The sequence below is a fragment of the Anabrus simplex genome, chromosome 14 (genome assembly GCF_040414725.1).
Source record: "Anabrus simplex isolate iqAnaSimp1 chromosome 14, ASM4041472v1, whole genome shotgun sequence".
NCBI classification, from domain to species: Eukaryota; Metazoa; Arthropoda; class Insecta; order Orthoptera; family Tettigoniidae; genus Anabrus; species Anabrus simplex.
The window spans coordinates 45,094,504-45,121,226 of record NC_090278.1 but is presented as its reverse complement, the minus strand read 5'-3'; the positions used below and the strand labels follow the sequence as shown (position 1 = coordinate 45,121,226).

General features: G+C 39.4%; 1 long non-coding RNA gene across 1 annotated transcript in view; it reads right to left on the bottom strand.

Moving 5' to 3' along the window:
- Positions 1-8,021: 8,021 nt before the first annotated feature.
- The window catches only part of LOC136885252 (uncharacterized), a 42,295-nt gene continuing 23,593 nt past the window's right edge, over positions 8,022-26,723 (bottom strand). Inside the window, exons 2-3 of the long non-coding RNA XR_010861520.2 lie at positions 12,617-12,701; positions 8,022-8,082 (exon numbers count right to left, since the gene is read on the bottom strand). This is a non-coding gene — a long non-coding RNA (uncharacterized lncRNA). The remainder of the gene's footprint in view (positions 8,083-12,616; positions 12,702-26,723) is intronic.

The following is a 26,723-nucleotide window of genomic DNA, read 5'->3' as shown; positions in this document are numbered from 1 at the left end:
GTGAAAGTCTTATGGCAGGCATTACAGGAATACGGTCTCGCTTCAGTATGAGACATTTGATGTCTCACCAAGTTTCCTTTCTGAGAGTAAACCTTCCCACAAATATCACAAGAATGTTCTTTTCGAGTCCGTAGTTCAGTTGCAGGAACCTCCGAACTCTTGGACAATACTGAGGTTAAATTCCTGAAATTCAAACTACGAATCTTATAATTTTGATAAGAAGAGTGCTGTGAGATTGACACTAGCTATATTAGGCAGACAAAAATTTTAACTGGAAATTACTGTACAATGTGAATGTATCTGAAGGACAACAGAGTTATATTCAGTATAAATTGATACCCAATATCCTAAGAAGTAAAAACATTTGGGGTTTGGCCAGTATTCAGGCCTCTCATGAGTACATGTAAGACATGATCCTTCAAGGCTCCCAATAGTTCTATCATTTATTCTGGAAATTCATCCATCTCCTCTTGCAATTTGTCACCAATTGGTGTGGAGACCTGGATGTAATTAATGTCCTTGGGATGTCCATTTATTTGAAGGAGCATACAGTTGTCTGAGGGTGGTAGACAGAAATATGCTTGACCAAACACTGTGACACTACGTTTTGACAGTTAGGGTCTCATTCAGAGCTCCTTTAATTATATATGGCCCATTAGCTATCAAACGGGTCTTGCACATTCCAAGGACATAAAGTTCATTCTTTCCATTTTAAGGGTGACAATTCTTAACTTCTCTGTCTGAAACAAAATTCTTACATTTGACATATAAATTCTCATTGGTCTGCAGTTGTGTTTGCTGACCAGTTTCAAGTGAGGTCTAGTTTGTACCTCCAAGCCAAAGCACCGGCAGCCAGCTGTGCTTTATGGTCTATCACCTTTCATATTTCATGCATCAACAATGATTTTTCATGGGCACTCGAAAGTGTGCTATTGCCCGTGATCCTTCTGCACGCTCACATCAATCAGCAGCCCTGAGTGGGCAGAGATGCCCCAAACTCAAAGAAGATGGTGATCACCTCTCCACCATACCAAATGACTATTTCCCTGCTGAACCTACCATTGAGGAATTCACCGTATATCTAACAATGTGCACAAATAAGGCACTATCAGCTGGGCCAGCTGAACCAACGCTCTCTTCAGAGATGTTACTCTTCATTACCTCCCTGTTGTCCCGTTAGATGTACAATATCAGTGTTATAGTTTAATATAACAATTTTGTTTAAAATCCTGTATAATTTATACAAATAGTTCATTCTCATAAGGAAATAATGATGTGAAGGTGAAACATGGAAGACAATAATATGAATTGAAATAGGACATTACTGACCACACTGATGAACATTCAATGGAAGTTGAAGGACAAGAGAATTACTGACAAATAAATTCAAACCACAGAAAGCCGAGTAAAATCTTTATAACCCTTCGAGAATTCCAGGAATTGCACAACACATGTGAGCAGTTCACTTTCCATTCACAAGCTGTCAGTGATTATCACATAGTCGTAAAAACACACCATTCAATGAAGACCGACATGTCACATTCAATATTATTTATGTTCACTCCTGTCCAAGCACCTGCTTCCTGCTTCGTGTCCAATCCAAAAAACAATACAAGGCATGAAACCGGCTGCATGCTGCAATTCCCCTTCACATATTTTATCCGTATTGATCCCTCAGTGTTATCATTGTTGATGCTACCCTTATTATTTGTCAAATTACAATTATTATGCTAAATGGGATATCATCAGTAGTTTGTTTCATTGATGATATCTTGATCACTGGAGTTCATCAAAAGTCACATTTGAATAGTTTGAAGGAAATGTGTTCCAGACTCAGTGTCAGTAAGGAAAAGTATCAATTGTGTGCTCAGTAAGAAAGGTTTCATCACATCTCACAGTAAGAATGAAGCCATTCTGAGAACACCAGTTAGATAGAACTCGTCCTGACTCAAATCCTAAGTATGATCAATTACTATTTCAAAATTTGTACCACATTGTCAACCATGGCTACACCCTTGTATAAGCTACTTATAAAAAATGTACCTTTCATATTGAGCAATTCTTTGTGAAGGTACACTTTGAAACCATTAAGAGTCGGTTTCTTCCCCAATCTAATTACATATCAACTTTGCCTCTGACACTGTATGCTGGGATTGGGGAGTGTGCTGACTCAAATTCAGCTAGATTTAAGGGAAGAAGCTACTACCAAACTAAAGTACTTTATTATCAACAAAGGGGCTACAGACATTGTGTTTGCAGTTAGGAAATGTAACCAATACCTATTTTGTAAGAAACACACATTGGCCACAGATTACTAACCCATACTTTCATTTCTTGGCCCAAAGAAAAGACTACCAGTGTATGCAGCTTCAAGCTTGCAGCTCTATGCTGTTTTTTCTTGCAGCATATAATTTCAACCGAGAGTACATGGACACCAAGGCTAATGAACCAGCCAATGGCCTATTAAGGCTTCCACTCAATGTTTAGAATCTGGCCAAATTTCTGGAAGAATCAGACCAAGCCATTGTACACTATACTTGTATTGTGAATTAATTATACAATATTTAATAGAGAATGAGGTGTAAATAAAATTCAGTATAAAGGCAGCTACAGAAAAGGGTCCTGGCATAAATAAGGTATGTACTGGATATGTATAGTTTTCTGAATGTATGTGAGAGCCATTTCCTTATTTTCAAAGGGAACGTGAGATGACCATAGAACGAGGTGTTTTAAAGTGGGCACATGGGGTTATTGTTCCAAAAGTTGCAAGGAAGAAACTTGAGAGTGATACATATTGGTAAAAAAGATGTTCCATGATTTATGTTATTATCCGTCGAAAATTAGTGTATCTCTGTGTATTTTTTTTCCACCATGTTTTTTCATGTGACAATCACATGTATCACAAACATGAACTGAGGTGCTCACCAAAGAAGATATATAAAATTACTTTACTTACTCATCTGAGTGAGATTCCTTCACATCACTTCCTTCATTCTGAGAATCTCCTCTTGCATCCTAAAAACAAAGATAAATATTAATTGCAGGAGAGGATAGAAACAGCCAAAATTAAATGGTATGGAACTGAAAGAGAAATAAGCAGGAAAGAGAGCACAATGAAGACCTAGATAGAAAAGGGTGAAAACAATGAGGAAGAGTATACAAAGGAGAGGAGAAAAAATAGAGGAAATTGTGGAAGCAGTTGTGGAGAGACAGGCAACAACAGAGGATCCAGGATGTGACTGGAAGAGGGAATTGAAGAAGTTCATGATTCCAATTTTCTTCTATTTTTAACATAATAAAGGGTCTTGCTTATAAATCCAGACCATCCAGCAGCAAATTTTACACTCCCAGAGCTAAGCAGCTGTACGGGAGACGACTGCACAGTTCTTGACCTTGCAAAGAGCCCACACGTGTCTGACCTAACATCAACAACCAGTCTGAATCTCAGCTGAACCTGCAAAATGCTGATCCAGCTGCAAGAGTGAGATATTGTAAGTGGCATCTTGCATCATTGAATGATCACTTATTTTACCCGGAACATGTTCTTTTCAGATGAGTCCTGGTTTCATCTTAATGGTCAAGTGAACAGTCATAACTCAACCTATTGGTAACTAATGTTGTGGAGCACAGCAGTGAATGTGTTCACATTGCCGAGTATGTGTTTGGGGTGTCCCTGAACACCATATACTCATACACAATGTATCTAAACATCTGTAACTAATGTTGTGGAGCACAGCACTGAATGTGTTCACATTGCCAAATACAGGTTTGGGGTGTCCCTGAACACCATATACTCATACACAATGCGTCTAAACATCTGTAACTAATGTTGTGGAGCACAGCACTGAATGTGTTCACTTTGCCAAGTATGGGTTTGGGGTGTCCCTGAACACCATATACTCATACACAATGTATCTAAACATCTGTAACTAATGTTGTGGAGCACAGCACTGAATGTGTTCACATTGCCAAATACAGGTTTGGGGTGTCCCTGAACACCATATACTCATACACAATGTATCTAAACATCTGTAACTAATGTTGTGGAGCACAGCAGTGAATGTGTTCACTTTGCCAAGTATGGGTTTGGGGTGTCCCTGAACACCATATACTCATACACAATGTATCTAAACATCTGTAACTAATGTTGTGGAGCACAGCAGTGAATGTGTTCACTTTGCCAAATACAGTTTTGGGGTGTCCCTGAACACCATATACTCATACACAATGTATCTAAACATTGGTAACTAATGTTGTGGAGCACAGCACTGAATGTGTTCACATTGCCGAATACAGGTTTGGGGTGTCCCTGAACACCATATACTCATACACAATGTATCTAAACATTGGTAACTAATGTTGTGGAGCACAGCACTGAATGTGTTCACATTGCCGAATACAGGTTTGGGGTGTCCCTGAACACCATATACTCATACACAATGTATCTAAACATTGGTAACTAATGTTGTGGAGCACAGCAGTGAATGTGTTCACTTTGCCAAGTATGGGTTTGGGGTGTCCCTGAACACCATATACTCATACACAATGTATCTAAACATCTGTAACTAATGTTGTGGAGCACAGCAGTGAATGTGTTCACATTGCCAAATACAGGTTTGGGGTGTCCCTGAACACCATATACTCATACACAATGTATCTAAACATCGGTAACTAATGTTGTGGAGCACAGCACTGAATGTGTTCACATTGCCAAATACAGTTTTGGGGTGTCCCTGAACACCATATACTCATACACAATGTATCTAAACATCTGTAACTAATGTTGTGGAGCACAGCAGTGAATGTGTTCACATTGCCAAATACAGTTTTGGGGTGTCCCTGAACACCATATACTCATACACAATGTATCTAAACATCGGTAACTAATGTTGTGGAGCACAGCACTGAATGTGTTCACATTGCCAAATACAGGTTTGGGGTGTCCCTGAACACCATATACTCATACACAATGCGTCTAAACATCTGTAACTAATGTTGTGGAGCACAGCAGTGAATGTGTTCACATTGCCAAATACAGGTTTGGGGTGTCCCTGAACACCATATACTCATACACAATGTATCTAAACATCTGTAACTAATGTTGTGGAGCACAGCAGTGAATGTGTTCACATTGCCAAATACAGGTTTGGGGTGTCCCCGAACACCATATACTCATACACAATGCGTCTAAACATCTGTAACTAATGTTGTGGAGCACAGCAGTGAATGTGTTCACATTGCCAAATACAGTTTTGGGGTGTCCCTGAACACCATATACTCATACACAATGTATCTAAACATCTGTAACTAATGTTGTGGAGCACAGCACTGAATGTGTTCACATTGCCAAATACAGGTTTGGGGTGTCCCCGAACACCATATACTCATACACAATGTATCTAAACATCTGTAACTAATGTTGTGGAGCACAGCACTGAATGTGTTCACTTTGCCAAGTATGGGTTTGGGGTGTCCCTGAACACCATATACTCATACACAATGTATCTAAACATTGGTAACTAATGTTGTGGAGCACAGCACTGAATGTGTTCACTTTGCCAAATACAGGTTTGGGGTGTCCCTGAACACCATATACTCATACACAATGCGTCTAAACATCGGTAACTAATGTTGTGGAGCACAGCACTGAATGTGTTCACTTTGCCAAATACAGGTTTGGGGTGTCCCCGAACACCATATACTCATACACAATGTATCTAAACATTGGTAACTAATGTTGTGGAGCACAGCACTGAATGTGTTCACATTGCCGAATACAGGTTTGGGGTGTCCCTGAACACCATATACTCATACACAATGTATCTAAACATTGGTAACTAATGTTGTGGAGCACAGCACTGAATGTGTTCACTTTGCCAAATACAGGTTTGGGGTGTCCCTGAACACCATATACTCATACACAATGTATCTAAACATCGGTAACTAATGTTGTGGAGCACAGCAGTGAATGTGTTCACATTGCCAAGTATGGGTTTGGGGTGTCCCTGAACACCATATACTCATACACAATGTATCTAAACATCTGTAACTAATGTTGTGGAGCACAGCACTGAATGTGTTCACATTGCCAAATACAGGTTTGGGGTGTCCCTGAACACCATATACTCATACACAATGTATCTAAACATCTGTAACTAATGTTGTGGAGCACAGCACTGAATGTGTTCACTTTGCCAAGTATGGGTTTGGGGTGTCCCTGAACACCATATACTCATACACAATGTATCTAAACATCTGTAACTAATGTTGTGGAGCACAGCAGTGAATGTGTTCACTTTGCCAAATACAGGTTTGGGGTGTCCCTGAACACCATATACTCATACACAATGTATCTAAACATTGGTAACTAATGTTGTGGAGCACAGCACTGAATGTGTTCACATTGCCGAATACAGGTTTGGGGTGTCCCTGAACACCATATACTCATACACAATGTATCTAAACATTGGTAACTAATGTTGTGGAGCACAGCACTGAATGTGTTCACATTGCCGAATACAGGTTTGGGGTGTCCCTGAACACCATATACTCATACACAATGTATCTAAACATCGGTAACTAATGTTGTGGAGCACAGCAGTGAATGTGTTCACATTGCCAAATACAGGTTTGGGGTGTCCCTGAACACCATATACTCATACACAATGCGTCTAAACATCTGTAACTAATGTTGTGGAGCACAGCAGTGAATGTGTTCACATTGCCAAATACAGGTTTGGGGTGTCCCTGAACACCATATACTCATACACAATGTATCTAAACATCTGTAACTAATGTTGTGGAGCACAGCAGTGAATGTGTTCACTTTGCCGAGTATGTGTTTGGGGTGTCCCTGAACACCATATACTCATACACAATGTATCTAAACATTGGTAACTAATGTTGTGGAGCACAGCACTGAATGTGTTCACTTTGCCAAGTATGGGTTTGGGGTGTCCCTGAACACCATATACTCATACACAATGCGTCTAAACATCGGTAACTAATGTTGTGGAGCACAGCACTGAATGTGTTCACTTTGCCAAGTATGGGTTTGGGGTGTCCCTGAACACCATATACTCATACACAATGTATCTAAACATTGGTAACTAATGTTGTGGAGCACAGCAGTGAATGTGTTCACTTTGCCAAATACAGGTTTGGGGTGTCCCTGAACACCATATACTCATACACAATGTATCTAAACATCTGTAACTAATTTGGAGGCTGATTCCTGGGGAAAGAATGTCCCTACAACCTTATATTTTACAACACAATGACAATGAAGTACAGGTGATGCACACGGCCAATACTATATTGACATTGTTGTTGTGTGTTTCGTTCACCAATTAGGTCACATTAGGAAGAGATGGCAAAATGAACTTGCAAAAAAGCACAACACACATGCAGTTCAAACTTTGCATGGTAGGTTTGTCATAAATCATCAACAGCATTTTGGACACAATGCGCAGAGTGATATTATCCGTGATCAACTGATTGGTTCATAAATTCCATCCCAATGACTGAATGATCCATTGTATCTGACGTTCTTACGGGACAGGCTGTGTGTGCTACTAGAATATGAGCCCCTAGCAGTTCACGATGCCATGTGGTTTATGCACTTCAGTTTACACAAACACCAGATTCTGGACAACACCTTCCTAAAATGATGAAACTTGCATAAGCCCACATTTCTCCATCAGACTTAATCTGCGGAGTCACATGAAATACGCTACTCCGGAAGCTACACAATGAACTGGAACTGCATATCAGTAAAAACAGAGCAGCTGTTTGACAGGACCCTGGTGTCCACCATTCACAAAGTACTCACATCAACGCCATCCATGACGGATCAAGATTATTCAAATCTCAGTCCACTGATGCACTGAATCGTCCACCTGGTAAATGTCTAAGGTTTCTAGTGGTAGAAGGTAAGTATCTGCAGTATCATTAAGTTCCAATATTAAATTCGGCATAGTATGAGATTTATTAACACAGACTAAACAGAATTATTTCAATTACCTTCTCGTCAATTGCAACTTCAGGCTTTATCTCTATGAAGTTCTCGGCAGCAACTGGCTCCTGCAAAATAAAAGTGGTTTACAGCTCAATATTAAATAACATTCAATGTCACAGGATCAATGTTATTCATGTAACTATGCCTTGAATTTCATTAGCATGTATATTTCTATGTTATTTAAAAATGAAGTACAATTAAACTCACATCAAGATTTCATGAACAAGATCACACCACTTTTATTGGTAATATAAATATTATAGTATAATTCATTATTATGTCTTATGTATCCAAGGCAAGATATGCCACCTATTTTTGTTCATATCATGATTGCCTGCAGGAAGATATGTGATATGCAAGCATCCACCCATCCGATGCTGCAGACTGCGTGAAGTGAAGGGAAAGATGCAGAGTGTGGATCCTGAAGCCTGACAGAAAGGACATCATGAAGAAGATGAATAGAGAAGTGGTTGTGATGTAGGATTGAATGATCAGCTGGACTGAAAAATTGACATAAGATGTACTGCTAAAGAAGAGTTGAAGGAAAAGAACAAAATTTCTGCAGTTGATTAAAAAAAAAAAGAAGATAAACCAGTTCAGAAAAGATTGCTTCCTTTTAAATCTTATGGAGGTGATGATAAAAGAATGAGAATGTGTACAGAATATAAAACTGTGGGGACACGCCTCATGTAGTGATCAGCAGAGGACAGGGATATGAGGAGGGACACTAAGATATATCAGATTCAAAACTGAAAGGATACGACCTGATACAGTGAACATGAGAAGACAGGGATATGAGGAGAGCAGCAAAGACATACAGGAAATAAAACTGTGGGGACATGACCTGATGCAGTGATCAGTAGCGGACACGGATATGAGGAGGGACACTAAGATATACAAGATGTAAAACTGCAGGGATACAAGTTTATGCAGTGATCAGCAAGCACAGAGATAAGTGAAGAGCTACTAAGATGTACAGGATGTAAAAATGTTCAAGCAAGTTGCTTTATGTCGCTCGGACACAGGTAGGTCTTATGGCGATGGAGGGACAGGAAATGGCTAGGAGTGGGAAGGAAGCGGCCATGGCCTTAATTAAGGTACAGCCCCACCATTTGCTTGGTGTGAAAATGGGAAACCATGGAATAGCTCTTCAGATTTGCCAACAGTGGGGTTCAAACCCACTATCTCCCAAATACTGGATACTGGCCACACTTAAGCAACTGCAGCTATCAAGCTTGGTGTAAAACTGTGGGGATATGACCTGAAATAGTGATCAGCAGCAAACAGGGATATCAGGAGAGCCACTAAGATGTACAGGATATCAGACTGTGTGGATATGACAGAGAACAGAGATATGAGGAGAGCTACTATGATATACAGGATTTGACCTCTTGTAGTGAGCAGTAGAAGACAGAGATATGAGGAGAGCCACAAAGATATAAAGGATATGACCTGATGCAACAGAGGATAGGGATATAAGGAGAGCCTCTAAGATATACAGCACATACACCCATGAGGATACAGCCTGATGTACTGATCAGCAGAGGATAGGTATATGAGAAGAGTAACTAAGATATACAGGACATACACTCGTAATGTACGGCCTGACGTAGTGATCAGCATATGACAGAGATATGAGGAAAGCCAGTGTCTCCTTCGCTGAATGGTCAGCATACAGAATTTTGGCTCTGAGGGCAAGGGGTGTGATTCGCAGCTTAGCCAAAATATTTATCTTCATATGCTTAATTCCTGTGATGCGGGGATTAAGTATGTTCATGTACACAAATCGCACCACACTAATGAAACTCGCCTTAGTGAATACATCGCTCGTGAAGGCATCCGGATGTAAAACTGGACAATATTATTGGAGAATATCAAGTGAAGAACCAGGTTGCAGACATTTGTCAAGATTTCACTTTAACACTACTTATCGAATGCAATTTTATTTCTAAAATGTACAACCTGTGACAATAAAATTTGGTGAATAGTCTTGTACTATCAACACAGATGAACAATGCACGACAGTCACCTTACTGTCCTCTCCCATAACTGTGCACTGCTGAGATCAGTGATACATGTGCTGGAAACTCTGCAAGAAGGCTTCCTTTGGGATGGTGTTCAAAAGTCTTGTCATGTTTCGTTGGATGTCAGGAATATCGCCAAATCTCTTTCCTTTCAAAGCAAGTTTGAGTCATGGGACTTTTTTCCGATGAGGGGATCCTGGAGAACACCATTCCATGCTTTGCCATTTCGTTTCAGGGTCTTGAGACACCAGGTTTCATCGTCACTGACAATACAGTTCAATAAATTTGGTGTCGCATCCGCCATTTCGACAAAATCCTGTGAAGCCTCTAATCGTGCCTGCTTCTGATCGTCAGTCAGGTGATATGGCACAAGACGAGAACACGTTTCCCTCTTCTGGGTAACGATTTGTCGCATGGATTCATGGTTAATGTGCAATTCATCCGCTATCACCTCGCCCTCACCTTCTCAACGTTTTCATCACTGACGGCGGTCGCCGGTCTTCCTCTATGGGGGTTGTCAGAAACACTTTTCTGGCCTCCTCGAAAAGCAGGCGAACCACTCGTACACACACTTCAAGGACAGTGCTTGATCTTCATAAACATGTACCATGCATGCATTTCTTTTGGTGTCTTGCCAAGCTTAAATCAAAACTGTACATTGATCTTTTCGTTGTTCATGTTCCTGTTCGCAGTTCAGAACCAACACACTGTGTCAAACAGGTCTCATACTGACTTTATCCACAGAGCTTTATTGTCATAGGTTGTATTAATGTTATTATTGGCTCCCTCCATGGATCACTGCTAAAATGTTAACAACAAGATCTAAAGATCACAGGTTCAAATCCAGCAGAGATAAGAGAAAATTTGAAGGCTGAAAATGATTCTATATTGCATTCAATCTTGTGTCAGCATGTAAATGATCCTTGGCAACACTGGAGAGTAGATAACAGAGATTTGATCTACTGCCTTTTGGTAGAGTAAAACTGAATGTCAAATCTGATAAGCAGACAGCCTGTACATGGTGCGTGTTGTCTGAGCCATCAGTCCATAGACTGGTATGATACTGCTGTCCATGCCACCCTATCCTGTGCTAACCTTTCCATTACTGCACTACTTCTACATCCTACATCTGCTCTAATCTGTTTGTCATATTCGTCTACCCCTACTGTTCCTACCTCCTATACTTCCCTCAAAAATCAACTGTACAATTCTTGGCTGTCTTATGATGTGCCCTAAACTTCTATCTCCTCTTCTGGTCAAATTTAGCCGAGTCAATGTCCTCTCACCAATTCGATTCAATATCTCTTCATTCGTAATTCTCCTAATAGCAAAGGATTATTATTATTGCCACTAGTATTATTTCCGGTTACACCAGTTACCTTGAATGCAATGAACAAACAATGAGGTTCATTAATAATATTTATTATACATTGCTTTTCCCCAAAAGACCTATCTGTGTTGGATCGACATAAAGCAACTAGCAAAAATATAATTATTGCTTTATGTTCCAATTATAAAAGAGAACTTCAAAAGTTTAAGGGAGAGGTTCAACCTAGTAAATCTGTCCTGTATCCTTACATATACTGCAGTGTAGAACAACACTAATGGTACATTTTTGATTAAAAAAATGGATTCTTTTGGATAACCCATCGAAATGGCTAGCTCACTCCCCTCAAGAGCTGGTAGTTCCATTACAACGAATGAGTTGATTGTATAACGAACTTCAGCTCCAAGAATCACTTGCTCATATCATCAACGTTTGCTATCTTTTAGCCAGTAGTATACCATCCAGTCTAGCTGGCCTCTTGACTGAATGGTCCGCAATGCCCTCAGCGACCTGCAATATGTACGAAGGCTGTAGATCCAATAAACATGACATGAAGCTGAGGTTATCTTTCAGAAACCATGTACAACCACTGTCAGCATCAAGTAGGCACAAACCAAACCAGGGTTTGGGTTAGTTAAGAGGTACTCTGGTAAATTCAGGATATATACTTCTTTAATGTGGACATAGCTACAATATTTATCAACAAATAATACCATCAATATATATCCATTCAGTTTTAGGGTTTTAAAATGAAATTAATATATCATATTATGAATATTTTTAGATTTAAAAAAATAAGTAAATCCTACCACAGTATTGTACCACTGTATATATAAATTTCCCATGAATGCCACCATATCACACGGAGCATTTCATCCTGAAAGACAACATTTTTTGATGCTGATGATGATGTTTGTTGCTTAAAGGGGCCTAACGGCTACGTCACTGGGCCCACAACAAAGCAATATTAGATGTCATACATTACTAGGAGAACACTTCTGTTGCTGCATACAACGCTATACTACTTAATCAGCAATATTAGAAAAGTGCATATATTATTTGAAGACAAGCTTTCACTCTCTTCAAAGAGCCGAGTGACCCTATGGAAGAAGATATTCTGATGTCATCTCTTGTTTGTTACTGAATAGGAATGGAAAACAGAGAGCTCCATGGGAGCTCAGTCAGCACATGAATGACCTCCATAAACACCACACAAACCGTACATATAATTATGTCAAGTCCACTTACAATATTAGCTGAAGATTCTTCTGTACTGGGCAGCCACTCAGGCTCACACTTGATGAAAAGTGGCTCAGCCATTCTGTCCTAGACGCTGAAAGAGGAAACCAAAATAAACCAACACAGTTCTAGCAGACAGTGAAAGTATAACTCTGATAAAGGCATAAGTTTTAACACTTCGTGCATCAGCATACTTCAATCAATCAATCAATCCATCAATCAATCAATCAATCAATCAATCAATCAATCAATCAATCAATACTGATCTGCATTTAGGGCAGTCGCCCAGGTGGCAGATTCCCTATCTGTTGCTTTCCTAGCCTTTTCCTAAATGATTTCAAAGAAATTGGAAATTTATTGAACGTCTCCCTTGGTAAGTTATTCCAATCCCTAACTCCCCTCCCTATAAATGAATATTTGCCCCAGTTTGTCCTCTTGAATTCCAACTTTATCTTCATATTGTGATCTTTCCTACTTTTATAAATGCCACTCAAACTTATTCGTCTACTAATATCATTCCACGCCATCTCTTCACAGACAGCTCGGAACATACCACTTATGATGCAGATGTTGATTCCCATAGGGAACCTAAAATATATGTCCTGAACGAGAAAATTTATAATACCAATATAATGGTCCTTTATTGGACATTATAAATTTTCCAGCTAACTCATTCCTGGTTGCCTGCGTTTCGCCCTCGTGTGCTAAGTTAGGCTCGTCGGTTGGGACTTAACACACCACCCAAGACGCAAGGCTAGTGCATACCGTGGAGGCATCATCATCATCATCAAATGCTTTCATTCCCCACCCTGAGGGGGTGAGGCAGGCCACCTAGAGGGTGTCGCCCTCTCTCTGGCCAAGAGATGCGGGCAGGTTGGGGAGATGTGACGGAAGAAGGAGGTGGGTAAAGGATGTGAATGTGTAGGAGATGGCGAGGTGCTTTATTATATCATAGTTTGAGTGTTTACACTGATGTTATCTTATAGCTATTTTACATTCATATAGATTAGGGGGGTTATATGTTGCTGAAATGCAGCGGGGATGGGTAGGTGCAGTGCCTCTAGCATAGGTGGGTTGATATGCCTGGAATTAGGTATGAGGTTAGGAGGTGGAGAGTAGTTGTGCATTGTTGGAGAGAGGTGATGAGGATGCGAAGAAGGTCAGGTGTGGGAGGTCGCGGGGTGATGTATGCTATGTTGGGAGGGGTGAGGTAGACTGGTGGATATGCTGGGATTGGATTGGGGGGTGGTGGGGTACGGGTGTGAGCGTGGTCAGGGGTACGGCAGTTGGGCGGGGAAGAGGAAGGTTCCACTCTATGATGTTGGCCAAATACTTGAGCTCCTGAGCTGATGAGTTGCTGGACGTGTGGTTCGGATGGCAGCTGTAGTCGGACCATGTAAGTGGGTCCGTGGTTGTTGCGTATCCTTATGGCCTGTTGTGCTGGGATGCCTGCAGTTCGGAGTTCGTGGAGTATTTCTGGCTCGGCGATATTCGGAGAGATTCCACATAGCACACAGATGGGCCGGGCCTGGGGCGATGGTGACTGTTGGATCGATGCTGGAATGTTCAAAGTGTTGACTGACGGCGATGGCGGAGCTAGTTCCTGCGGAGTGATGAGGGGTTGCTGGGGTGAGCGTGACGTGGGATTCGGGAGAGATGAGGACATGACTGGGGAGGGGTGGCAGGTTACGCTGGTAGTGATTACGGTTGATGCCGAACTGCAGGGAGAGGTAGTAATTGTAGTGATGGTGGTGGTGGTGGTTGTTGTTGTCGGGGGTGGAGGCTCATGGAGGAAGGGTATGAGGCCCGGATCTTTCTGTAGCTGGTTCAGTATTGACTGGGGAGGTGATATCACAGAATAGTTCTTGCCTCGGAATGTTGCTCCAGAGGTGAACAGGCGGCGCTCTGCTTCTTCTCCGGTGGTTTGTATTATGATGTGCGCTGTAGGCGTCCTGGTGTGGTAATCGTCTGGTCTGAATACATTAACCACCTGAGGGTCTGCTGCATTGAGCTCTTGGTAAATGTCACTTTTTGAGATTGTAAGGTCTATTGCTGGGATGAATACGTAGGAATGGTGGATGGCGGAGGCGACAGCCAATGAGACGTCTGCCTGTTTATGCTTTGTTGCGGTCGGCTGAGCTGCGATTAAACAGCCGAAAAAAAATCTGGGAGTAAATATATGTGATGAGGTGTTCCTGCCAGAGTAGAAACAGAGATCTTGCCCCTTCCCGTGGAGGCCACTGCATAGGCTATTTGAAGCCACCAGCAGTGCCAATGCACTATGAGTGCTGTGTCTCATTTCCCAAAATAGATGCCTGCCTGGCCATCAAATGATGCAGTTGTTGATTCCCATAGGGAACCTAAAATATTTGTCCTGAATGAGTAAATTTATAATACCAATATAATGGTCCGTTATTGGACATTATAAATTTTCCAGCTAACTCATTCCTCATGTGCTAAGTGCAGAGATCTGTACCCTTTATTTACAATCCCATTTATGTGATTACCCCAATGAAGATCTTTCCTTATATTAACACCTAGATACTTACAATGATCCCCAAAAGGAACTTTCACCCCATCAACGCAGTAATTAAAACTAAGAGGACTTTTCCTATTTGAGAATCTCACAACCTGACTCTTAATCCCGTTTATCAACATACCATTGCCTGCTGTCCATCTCACAACATTTTCGAGGTCACGTTGCAGTTGCTCACAATCTTGTAACTTATTTATTACTCTATAGAGAATAACATCATCCGCAAAAAGCCTTACCTCCGATTCCACTCCTTTACTCATATCATTTACATATATAAGAAAACATAAAGGTCCGATAATATTGCCTTGAGGAATTCCCCTCTTAATTATTATAGGGTCAAATAAAGCTTCACCTACTCCAATTCTCTGAGATCTACTTTCTAGAAATATAGCAACCCATTCAGTCACTCTTTTGTCTAGTCCAATTGCACTCATTTTTGCCAGTAGTCTCCCATGATCCACCCTATCAAATGCTTTAGACAGGTCAATCGCGATACAGTCCATTTGACCTCCAGAATCCAAGATATCTGCTATATCTTGCTGGAATCCTACAAGTTGAGCTTCAGTGGAATAACCGTTCCTAAAACCGAACTGCCTTCTATTGAACCAGTTATTAATTTCACAAACATGTCTAATATAATCAGAAAGAATGCCTTCCCAAAGCTTACATACAATGCATGTCAGACTTACTGGCCTGTAATTTTCAGCTTTATGTCTATCACCCTTTCCTTTATACACAGAGGTTACAATAGCAACTCTCCATTCATCTGGTATAGCTCCTTCGGCCAAACAATAATCAAATAAGTACTTCAGATATGGTACTATATCCCAACCCATGGTCTTTAGTATATCCCCAGAAATCTGATCAATTCCAGCCGCTTTTCTAGTTTTCAACTTTTGTATCTTATCGTAAATGTCATTGTTATCATATGTAAATTTTATTACTTCTTTAGCCTTAGTCTCCTCCTCTATCTCGACATTATCCTTGTAACCAACAATCTTTACATACTGCTGACTGAATACTTCTGCCTTTTGAAGATCCTCACATACACACTCCCCTTGTTCATTAATTATTCCTGGAATGTCCTTCTTGGAACCTGTTTCTGCCTTAAAATACCTATACATACCCTTCCATTTTTCACTAAAATTTGTATGACTGCCAATTATGCTTGCCATCATGTTATCCTTGGCTGCCTTTTTTGCTAGATTCAATTTTCTAGTAAGTTCCTTCAGTTTCTCCTTACTTCCACAGCCATTTCTAACTCTATTTCTTTCCAGTCTGCACCTCCTTCTTAGTCCCTTTATTTCTCTATTATAATAAGGTGGGTCTTTACCATTCCTTACCAACCTTAAAGGTACAAACCTGTTTTCGCATTCCTCAACAATTTCTTTAAACCCATCCCAGAGTCTGTTTACATTTTTATTTACCATTTTCCACCAATCATAGTTACTTTTTAGAAACTGCCTCATGCCTGCTTTATTAGCCATATGGTACTGCCTAATAGTCCTACTTTTAAGACCTTCCTTTCTATCACATTTATTTTTAACTACCACAAAAACAGCTTCATGATCACCAATACCATCTATTACTTCACTTTCCCTATAGAGCTCATCTGGTTTTATCAGCACCACATCCAGGATATTTTTCCCTCTGGTTGGTTCCATCACTTTCTGAGTCAGCTGTCCTTCCCATATTAACTTATTTGGCATTTGTCATTCGCATTTCCTTCCCAATTGACATATGGCAAATTCAGATCTCCCGCTATAATTGCATTTCTTTCCATGTCGTTTCCCACACAGCCGACTATCCTATCAAATAATTCCGAATCCGTTTCAGTGCTACCCTTTCCTGATCTGTACACTCCAAATATATCAAGTTGCCTATTATCTTTAGAAATGAGCCTTACACCCAGAATTTCATGTGTCCAATCTCTAACTTTTTTGTAGCTTACAAATTCTTCTTTCACCAGAATGAATACTCCCCCTCCCACCATTCCTATCCTATCTCTACGATACGCACTCCAGTGCCGTGAGAAAATTTCTGCATCCATTATATCATTTCTCAGCCATGATTCATCTCCTATTACAATATCTGGTAAATATATATCTATTAAATTACTTAATTCTATTCCTTTCTTTACAATACTTCTACAGTACAACACTAACAATTTTATGTCATCTCTACTTGATTTCCAGTTCCCTGTTCCCTTATCACCGGTCCCTAGGCCACACTGTTTCCCTGAATGTACGTCCCTATTACCCTTCCAAACAAATTTCCTAACTTACACGTACCACTGCGGTTTAAATGAAGGCCATCTGAGCGCAGATCCCTATCTCCTACCCACCCATTAGGATCTAGAAATTTCACTCCCAGTTTCCCACATACCCTCTCCATAGTCTCATTTAAATCCCCAATCACCCTCCAGTCAGTATCCCTTCTACACAGCTTGTAAACTACACCCTTTGGCCATGTTCTAACAAGGAGAGGAAGAAAATTACCATTCCTCTTTTTTACATAATCAATTTTAATTTTATCTTACAATTAATTACTGTCCAGCTGTTATTAAAAATATCCATCAACTTAGAAACAGTTCCCAATAGTAGGCTTACCATAATTTCACATTTGTATTGTTGTATGCCATGCTCAGAAAACTAAACAGGCCTTCCAAACACTTTATGGACATTTGTGTGTCAGCCTAAACCAAGAGCAGAAACATTTTCCACTGACCCCTTTCAATGCACCGTGAGTCCAGATGATACACAGACAACTTTCAAATCAAATCAAAATCTCTTTATTAGCAAATGAGGTGTCTACCTCGGTGGCAAATGGTATATTAAAATACATTATTGTCAAGCACTAAATATTAAATTAACAAGAGAAGAAAATTTTCCTATAATACAATATTACACAATTTATGCTAACAATTTTTTCTATTAAACACACAGCTCATCCTTAATAAATTTATATTGTTTACAAAATCCTTCTTATAATATCTCCTGTACTACTTACAAATATAGTCACCTGATATACAGTATGTGGAATTACTTCAAATGATACTATACAACTGGTACAAAATTAAAATTTACATTGCATTTATTTACTTTTTTTTTTATCCACTCTGGAACCTAGCTAGCATAATGACCTGCTGCGTCTTAATCAGAGCCCCTTTTGCCACCACTTTTCAGAGTTCCTTAAGGGCCTTCACAGCTACCGTAGTGGTCCCAGGGCCCTCGAAGTCCCCACTGTACTTCACTCCTACAGGCAGTCCTCTACTTTGGCTGTCCAAACTCCTTAGATTAGGGGATGGAATTAATTTATTCACACACATTTTTTTAATTTACAATAACCTGCACTGGTCGAATGCCCTCTAACACTTCATTTATTTTCTCTGTTGCTGTTTATTCTTTTCTTGAATATCTGCACAGATTTTGGAAAAGGATCAAACACTACCCCTGGTAAACTGTTCCACTCCTTCACACCCTTCCCAATGAATGAAAATTTACCCCAATCACTTCTGCTAAAATTCCTTCTAATTTTATATTTGTGGTCAGTCCTGCCGATCTAATTATTTTCCAACTGAAGCCTCTCACAGATATCTCCCCATGCTTCTTCTCCTGTATAGGCTCTATATAATCCTATAAGTCTAGTTTTCTCTCTTCTCTTACCTAAGTTTCCCATCCAAATTCCTTTAACATTTCTGATACACTACTCTTTCTCCTGAAATCCTCTGTTACAAATCTTGCTGCTTTCCTCTGCACATTATCTATTTCTTTTATTAGGTATTCTTGGTGAGGATCCCAAACACTGTTTGCATATTCCAATAATGGACGAACCATACTTAAGTAACTTTTTTCTTTTAATTCTTTGTTGCATCCTTTAAGTAGCCTCATTATGACATGTAACGATCTGTATGCTTTCCTAGCAATGTCATCAACATGACCCTTCCAGTGCAAGTTACTTTAAAATCTCACACCTAAGTATTTGCACTTGCCATCTTGTGGGATAACTACCTCATCCAAAGTATACTAATTTATATTTCTATTCCTATAGGTCATATCTGCTTATAATCCACATGTTCAGAACTGCGATGCACATATCAGAGAAAGTGTTAACATAATGATGTTACTTGAGGACAGACAGTTTGAGATCCAACGGTGAGGTACCAAATTGTTCTCCACAAAATTTACTTAGCATAGTCACGGGGGTATACTACAGAATTCCTCTTGGTTGCCCCCATACGTGATGTTGATGATGGTGATCTGTCCATCCTCAGCATCATTCAACAGGAGTAGGTTATGAGCCAGAAAGAGATTTCACCTTGTTATTATTTTTTTTTTTGTTTTTTTGCAATGTGCTTCATGTCAAACCGACGCAGATAGGTCTTATGGCGACAATGGGACAGGAATGAGTTAGCAGTGGGAAGGAAGTGGCCATGGCCTTAATTAAGGTACAGGTGTCTGGTGCCTGGTGTGAAAATGGGAAGCCATGAAAAACCATCATCAGGACTGCCGACACTATCTCACAGCTGCGCGCCTCTGACTGCACGTCGATATCGTCACCCACTACACAACACATACACCTTCAAGGCATGGAGCAACTAACTCCTCACGACCAAGTGCCTGAGCATTAGAACACACACAGCTACTATGTACCACACGGCAGAGTGACTGACACAGCTGAATATCAATTAAATTTGTCGGGCAAACACCAAATGGTCACCAGCAGACATCATGTGAAACCTCCCTTCAATAATCTGACTACCTCTGCCAAGTTTGACTTAGCGATACAGAGGCTGACACTCTAGCACATCGGGAGCTAAAAAAGTGAATATAAATTTAACATTACAATCCTTTTCAAGGAGAGCATTTTGTCAAGTTATGTTTAGAGAAAATGCACAGCAAAGAAAATAGTTCCTTCATCATGACACTATTAATGACAGTTCACAGAGAAATACTGTAGGAAAAATTATACTTATTAGTATAAATTACTTGATATTCAGAAAATTAAAAAGGCTGCCAGTCATATTTCGATTGCTTTAATTCTACATCACAGTACCATGACTCTGTGGCATTGCTCTTCTTTATACTGCAAATACTTTATTTTGGAACAGAACCTCATGTCTTCCCATCGTCAATGTTCTCGAAATTCCAACCTTTTTTAATAATTCTACCACCTCCCAAAATTTCAAACTCTTCACTCAGGAACATTACTATGATTATAATGAGGAATTTATTGCTGTTTTCAATAAAAAGCCCTTCAGTAAAATATAGAGTTAATGGATTTTCTATTAACAGATCTTATCCCACAGTCCATCAATTTCTAAACACTTCTATCTCTCAAACTTATGCATCCACTTCCACTCAAACACTACCACAACCAGTACCCAGGCCTCTTAAATAACAAAACTTTTCCTGCTTTAGATGAGAACTGTACAATTTACTTCTCCAATTTTACTCAAACTCCACCATCTTCAAAATCTCTAAACGCTCCCCACATAACTACTTGCAAATCAACTCAAACTTACACTGAATTATTCTCAAAATATAAACTGAACCTAAATGATATGACAATTAAGGGTCAGTTCAACTATAAACTAGAAGCCAGCTATGTGGGAGGTAAATCAGCTGATACTTTGGTGTGCAAGCTACCAACTCCGTGTAAGCGTTATGTAGCTACCCAGAGCTACACACCAATATACGGGGTTGGCTAAGCAAATATTGAGCAACTTCTCACTTTCGACTGAGGTTCTATCTATCACCAGATATATGAAGCTCATTTCAATCATCCTATTTTTCTGTGCTTGCATTGCGGAATATCACCAATAAGCCTAATAAATTATAGACAATAATGTATGTCTAACTTTTGTAAGGTTAATCTATGAGGCTCAAAACCAATACCTGATTCGCCTTAAACATCCCAAGATTTTGACATTTAAATCTTCTTACACCAGTTATAAGCTGTCATGCAAGGCAGCATTTCAGAAAGTTTTCTCATAGTGGAGTGTCCAAGGTGCTCGCTCCAAAACAGAAGGTTCTCGTTGTCTTTGTAATTTAAATGCAATATTATTTCATTCCCTGGCACAGTTCTAAACTCTCTTCTATGTGCTTCCACACATCTTTCTTATGGACTTATTGCCTTTGCATTCTATCTGCAAGCTTTTGTGAATCAATTAAGAACCTTCACTACTGTAGCAATGTGTTCTCATTTAGCTCCTTCTGCTTAATAACTTATTTCATTCTAATGTTTAAATTTATTAAGATAAAGGACAAATGAGTATGCCCTAATTATCCATTTATAGGAAAAGGAATTCAGGAATGGAATGATTTATCAAGGGAATTGTACAATGGATTTCCAAGTTCATTGATATCATTTATAAGAAGAAAAGGTAAACAATTGATAGAGAACCTGCCACTTGAGCGACAGTCCTAAATGCAGGTCAATGATGATTGGAATTAATCATAACATCACTTTCTACAAGTAGAACACACATGTTGTTGTTGTTGTTGTTTGAGTCATCAGTCCATAGACTGGTTTGATGCAGCTCTCCATGCCATCCTATCCTGTGGTAACCTTTTCACTTCCACGTAACTACTGCATCCTACATCTGCTCTAATCTGCTTGTCATATTCATACCTTGGTCTACCCATACCATTCTTACCACCTACACTTCCTTCAAAAACCAACTGCACAGGTCCTGGGTGTCTTAAGATGTGTCCTATCATTCTATCTCTTCTTCTCATCAAATTTAGCCAAATCGATCTCCTCTCACCAATTTGATTCAGTATCTCTTCATTCGTGATTCGATCTATCCATCTCACCTTCAGCATTCTTCTGTAACACCACATTTCAGAAGCTTCTATTCTCTTTCTTTCTGAGCTAGTTATCGTCCATGTTTCACTTCCATACAATGCCACGCTCCAGACAAAAGTCTTCAAAAACATCTATCTAACTCCTATATTAATGTTTGAAGTGAGCAAATTTATTTTCTTGTTTTAACGTTTAGAAGGAAAATCCAAAATTCTTAACCGATTTTTTTGAGTTTCATACCATAAAACAAAAAATATTAGACTAACAGTTTCGTATAATGTAATCAAAATATTGTGCCTTATCTTCACCCAAAAATTTAGTTTAGTGAAAAAACACATTAATTTCCAAAAATGTTATAATCTTGAAATTGTTTTCACCAAGTTGAAGTATTTCATTCATAGAATGTTGTGAATAGGATCTTCTAATTATCAAAAAACAGAAAGGGAGCTAGACATAATTTTTGACAAAAGTTTAAAAATAATTAATCACCAGTGTTACAATGGCTATAAAAATAATAATAATAATAATAATAACAATATTCACAATATTAAGAAAGTACTAGTTTACAACATTCCCACATTCATTAGCTTTAATTTAATCTATCATTGATTTTTCTATCTCAATTTTAAGGATATTTCAATTTATTTGAAATGTGGGAAGGTGTGCAAAAAATTACATTCAAGAAAAACAACACTGAAGTTATAGGACTAAGTTATGAACATAACCCACTTATTTGGGCACCTAGAAACTTGCCTGCTCTCACTTTTAGAAGTTTCTTGTCTTCTTTTAGTTTTCTTCTGCCTCTCAAGTACTGCCTCCTCTGCTTTTGTTCTGCAGTACTTTGATTTGCACCTTTGTGCAACCGTATTGCATCAGCTTCAAGTACACCAGATGATGTGTACTTGCCAAGAGCAATTCCCATCCTCTTCAGTATTTCTATTTCCACTCCGTTCTCCCAGTTGAAATGGCAAACAGCATCCATCACTCCTAATTTTAAAGTATCAAGCCCCACATTTATGTCTCCTTAGGACACCTTCTCCTTACCATGGCATTGAATGACTCATTATTTTGAGTCAATCCATGCAAGGACTTAGCATTTCTGGGTCAGTGAGTCGCTCATATATAGGCTTCACTGCTTGAAGAATGCCAAAAGACAGGCCTGGTTTGAATTAAAATTGTTCTATCTCATTATTTGCTTCAGCTCACTGATAGAGTTCCTAGAGGACACCAATGGTGGGTGGGACGGTCCTTTGTTGCTGTCAAATGGTACAATGTGGCCCATATGCCATTTGACATGGCGTGAATACTGCTTGTGTTGGAACGTAAGACAATTCCAAATAATTTTGCATCTTATCGATGAGTGCTCCTGTCATTTGCGGAATTCATAATCACAGTTGCTGCAAAACAATGCAAGGGACATTCCCTAACCAAATCTCAGAATTTCTAGGTTTTTTACAAAAACTGTATTACAGCTGAAGCAACTAGAGCAAGCTAATGCAGATAACATATGTGTAAAGCACTCTATGTCAATAATAATAATGTAAATGTCACTAACACTCTCAGATTCAATATTTACAGACGAAAGTTTGGACTGAGAATCACTAGCAAATGATTCCTTTACATTAGGCCTACCTTCCGTCTCACTATTTATACTGATAGCACAAGTAACACTGACATTCACCTTCCTATGTCTGTTTCCATGAAATTTTCTCTTATACAAGTATTGACATCTGTTAGTCAGAACTATGAACTATGTACTCAGGAGGCATGTCACACCAAAGAGGTAAATTTGAGTAAGAAAATCTGACAAGATGTTTACATGTAAGCAGGACATTGCAGCCACGCCCCTTATCACGGGTGCACGTGGCTATTTAATTCTTATTTTCAGATACTTACAGTTGGAATATATGTGTAAATTATATCTCATTTTGAAATAGAGACTTCAAGCTTTCATTTCCAGTGAAAAAATTAAAATGGCATTTTTGGATGAAAAAGGCAATTTTGAACATTAATACATACCTTTTAAGAAATCTCTTCCTTGCTTGTGCTAGTCTGCATTTTATGTCCTCCTTACTTCTGCCATCATACTACCCAAGTAACAATATTCATCTACTTCCTTTAAGACTTCATTTCCTAATCTAATATTTCCTGCATCACCTGCCTTCGTTCGACTGCACTCCATTACTTTTGTTTTGGACTTATTTATTTTCATCTTGTACTCCTTACCCAAGACTTCGTCCATAACATTCAGCAGCTTCTCGAGATCTTCTGCAGTCTCAGATAAAATAACAACATCATCGCCAAATCTCAAGGTTTTGATTTACACTCCTTGGATTGTGATTCCTTTTCCAAATTCCTCTTTGATTTTCTTTACTGCCTGTTCTATATAAACAATGAAAAGGAGGGGGGACAAACTGCAGCCTTGCCTCACTTCTTTCTGGATTGCTGCTTCTTTTTCAAAGCCCTCGATTCTTATAACTGCAGACTGATTTTTAAACAGATTGTAGATAATTCTTCATTTTTGGTATCTGACCCCAATCACCTTCAGAATCGAAAATAGCTTGGTCCAATCAACATTATCAAATGCCTTTTCTAGATCTATGAATGCAATGTACGTGGGCTTGTCCTTCTTCATTCGATCCTCTAAGATTAGACGTAAAGTCAGGATTGCTTCACGTGTTCCTACATTTCTTCTGAAGCCAAATTGATCTTCTCCCAACTCATCTTCAACTTGTTTTTCCATTCTTCTGTAAATAATATGTGTCAAAATTTTGCAAGCATGAGATACTAAACTAATGGTGCAATAATTTTCACACCTGTCAGCACCGGCTTTCTTGGGAATAGGTATAACAACATTCTGCCGAAAATCGGATGGGACTTCTCCTGTCTCATACATCTTGCACACTAAATGGAATAACCTTGCCATGCTGGTTTCTCCTAAGGCAGTCAGTAATTCAGAGGGAATATCATCAATTCCAGGTGCCTTGTTCTTATTTAGGTCTCTCAGAGCTCTGTCAAACTCTGACCTCAAAATTGGGTCTCCCATTTCATCAGCATCAACAGCCTCTTCATGTTCCAGAACCAAATTATCTACATCTTCACCTTGATACAACTGTTGGATATGTTCCTGCCATCTTTCTGCTTTGTCTTCTTTCCCTAGAAGTGGCTTTGCACCTAAGCTCTTAATACTTATACACCTAGACTTCCTTTCTCCAAAGGTTTCCTTGATTTTCCTGTATGCAGCATTTACCTTTCCCAGGACCATACAACATTTGACATCCTTGCACTTCTCCTTCAGTCATTCTTCCTTGGCTACCTTGCACTTTCTATCCACTTGATTCTTTAATTGCCTGTATTCTTTTCTGCCCTCTTCAGTTCTAGCGTTCTTGTATTTTCGTCGTTCATCAATCAGGTCTAGTATCACCTGAGTTATCCACTGATTCTTCGTTGGTCTTTTCTTCCTTCCCAACATCTCTTCAACAGTCTTACTAACTTCATTTTTCATGACTATCCACTCTTCCTCTATTGTGTTTCCTTAAGCCTTTTCATTTAGCCCTTGTGCAACATGTTCCCTGAAAGAAATTGTAGCTGGATTTGGTCTACTAGGTATTCTATAGCAAGTTTTTACATGAGAATGAGGCGGACACCGTGTTTTCCCACAGGTGCTAAAGCATGTTCTTGGTTCAAAATGGGACCTGAAGCAAATAAGGAGAGAAGAGGGGGATATTAAGGAAAACTCCTTAGAAAAATAAGGTCCTGTCCTAAGAATTAATGTGAATATGAGACTCACCTCCGGCAGCATGTATGATGTGTGTAATCCAATGTTAGAGAAGACAGTGAGAGTCGAAAGACACTGTGACCAATGTATCAGTGTTGGAGGGGAAGGGGGAGAAGTTGATCAGGGGAAGTATTGAGGGGAAATAGCAGGATAGGTAAGAAAAGGGAAGGGGAGAAGGAGGGGCTTAGAGTTAAAGGCAAGGTAGGAAGGAGAGAAGGGAGAGGGGAATTATATAGGGCAATATGGTGAGAGGGCGTGGCGTGAGAACATTTTCTGTATGCTTTGAAAGACTGATTTGCTATTGGAAACTTTTCTGAGTCTGAAAAATGCTTTTAAAAATCAAACAATTTTGGTTTCTCAGAAATATCATTTAGATTTAAACTAGAATTAAAATATTGATCCAAGTGAATGAAACAACTCTCAGTGATGTCAAGCAAAATACCTTTATTGAGAACCTGTAGAACTGTGAGATCCTGATCAATGTTAGTAAAATTATGCTGAAAATCTGTCATATGCTGCCCCATTGCCAAAAACTTAGATACAATGACTTTCACCAGAAATAATTTATATTATCACATAATTTATCCATTAAAATTTTACATCATTAAATTTGTATACACATTATAACTACTTCAGGTTTATTCTTCCCTTTTTATATAACTGGTTGGCATATGCTGTCTTGAAGGCTTTTCTCTTACAACGTTTCATCATCACTCGCAATCTAGGCTGAAATCCAGGAAAAGTTTCCTCCAGACATCAAAGTCCTTGAAAGGATCACCAGATAAGGCAAGACTTTCCTTGTGTAAATCTAAGCAGCAAGAATGGATGGAGCCGTGTGAACATCTTCCGGCTGGCTACAGTGAAGACTGGAGTGTTTGGAGGTTCCTTAACCGATTAAGAACTGGTGTCGGCAGGGCTAAGTCCGCACTTAAGTTATGGGGCTTCACATCAGAAAACAGCAAGTGCGACTGGGGTGAACAACATGTAGCAATGTC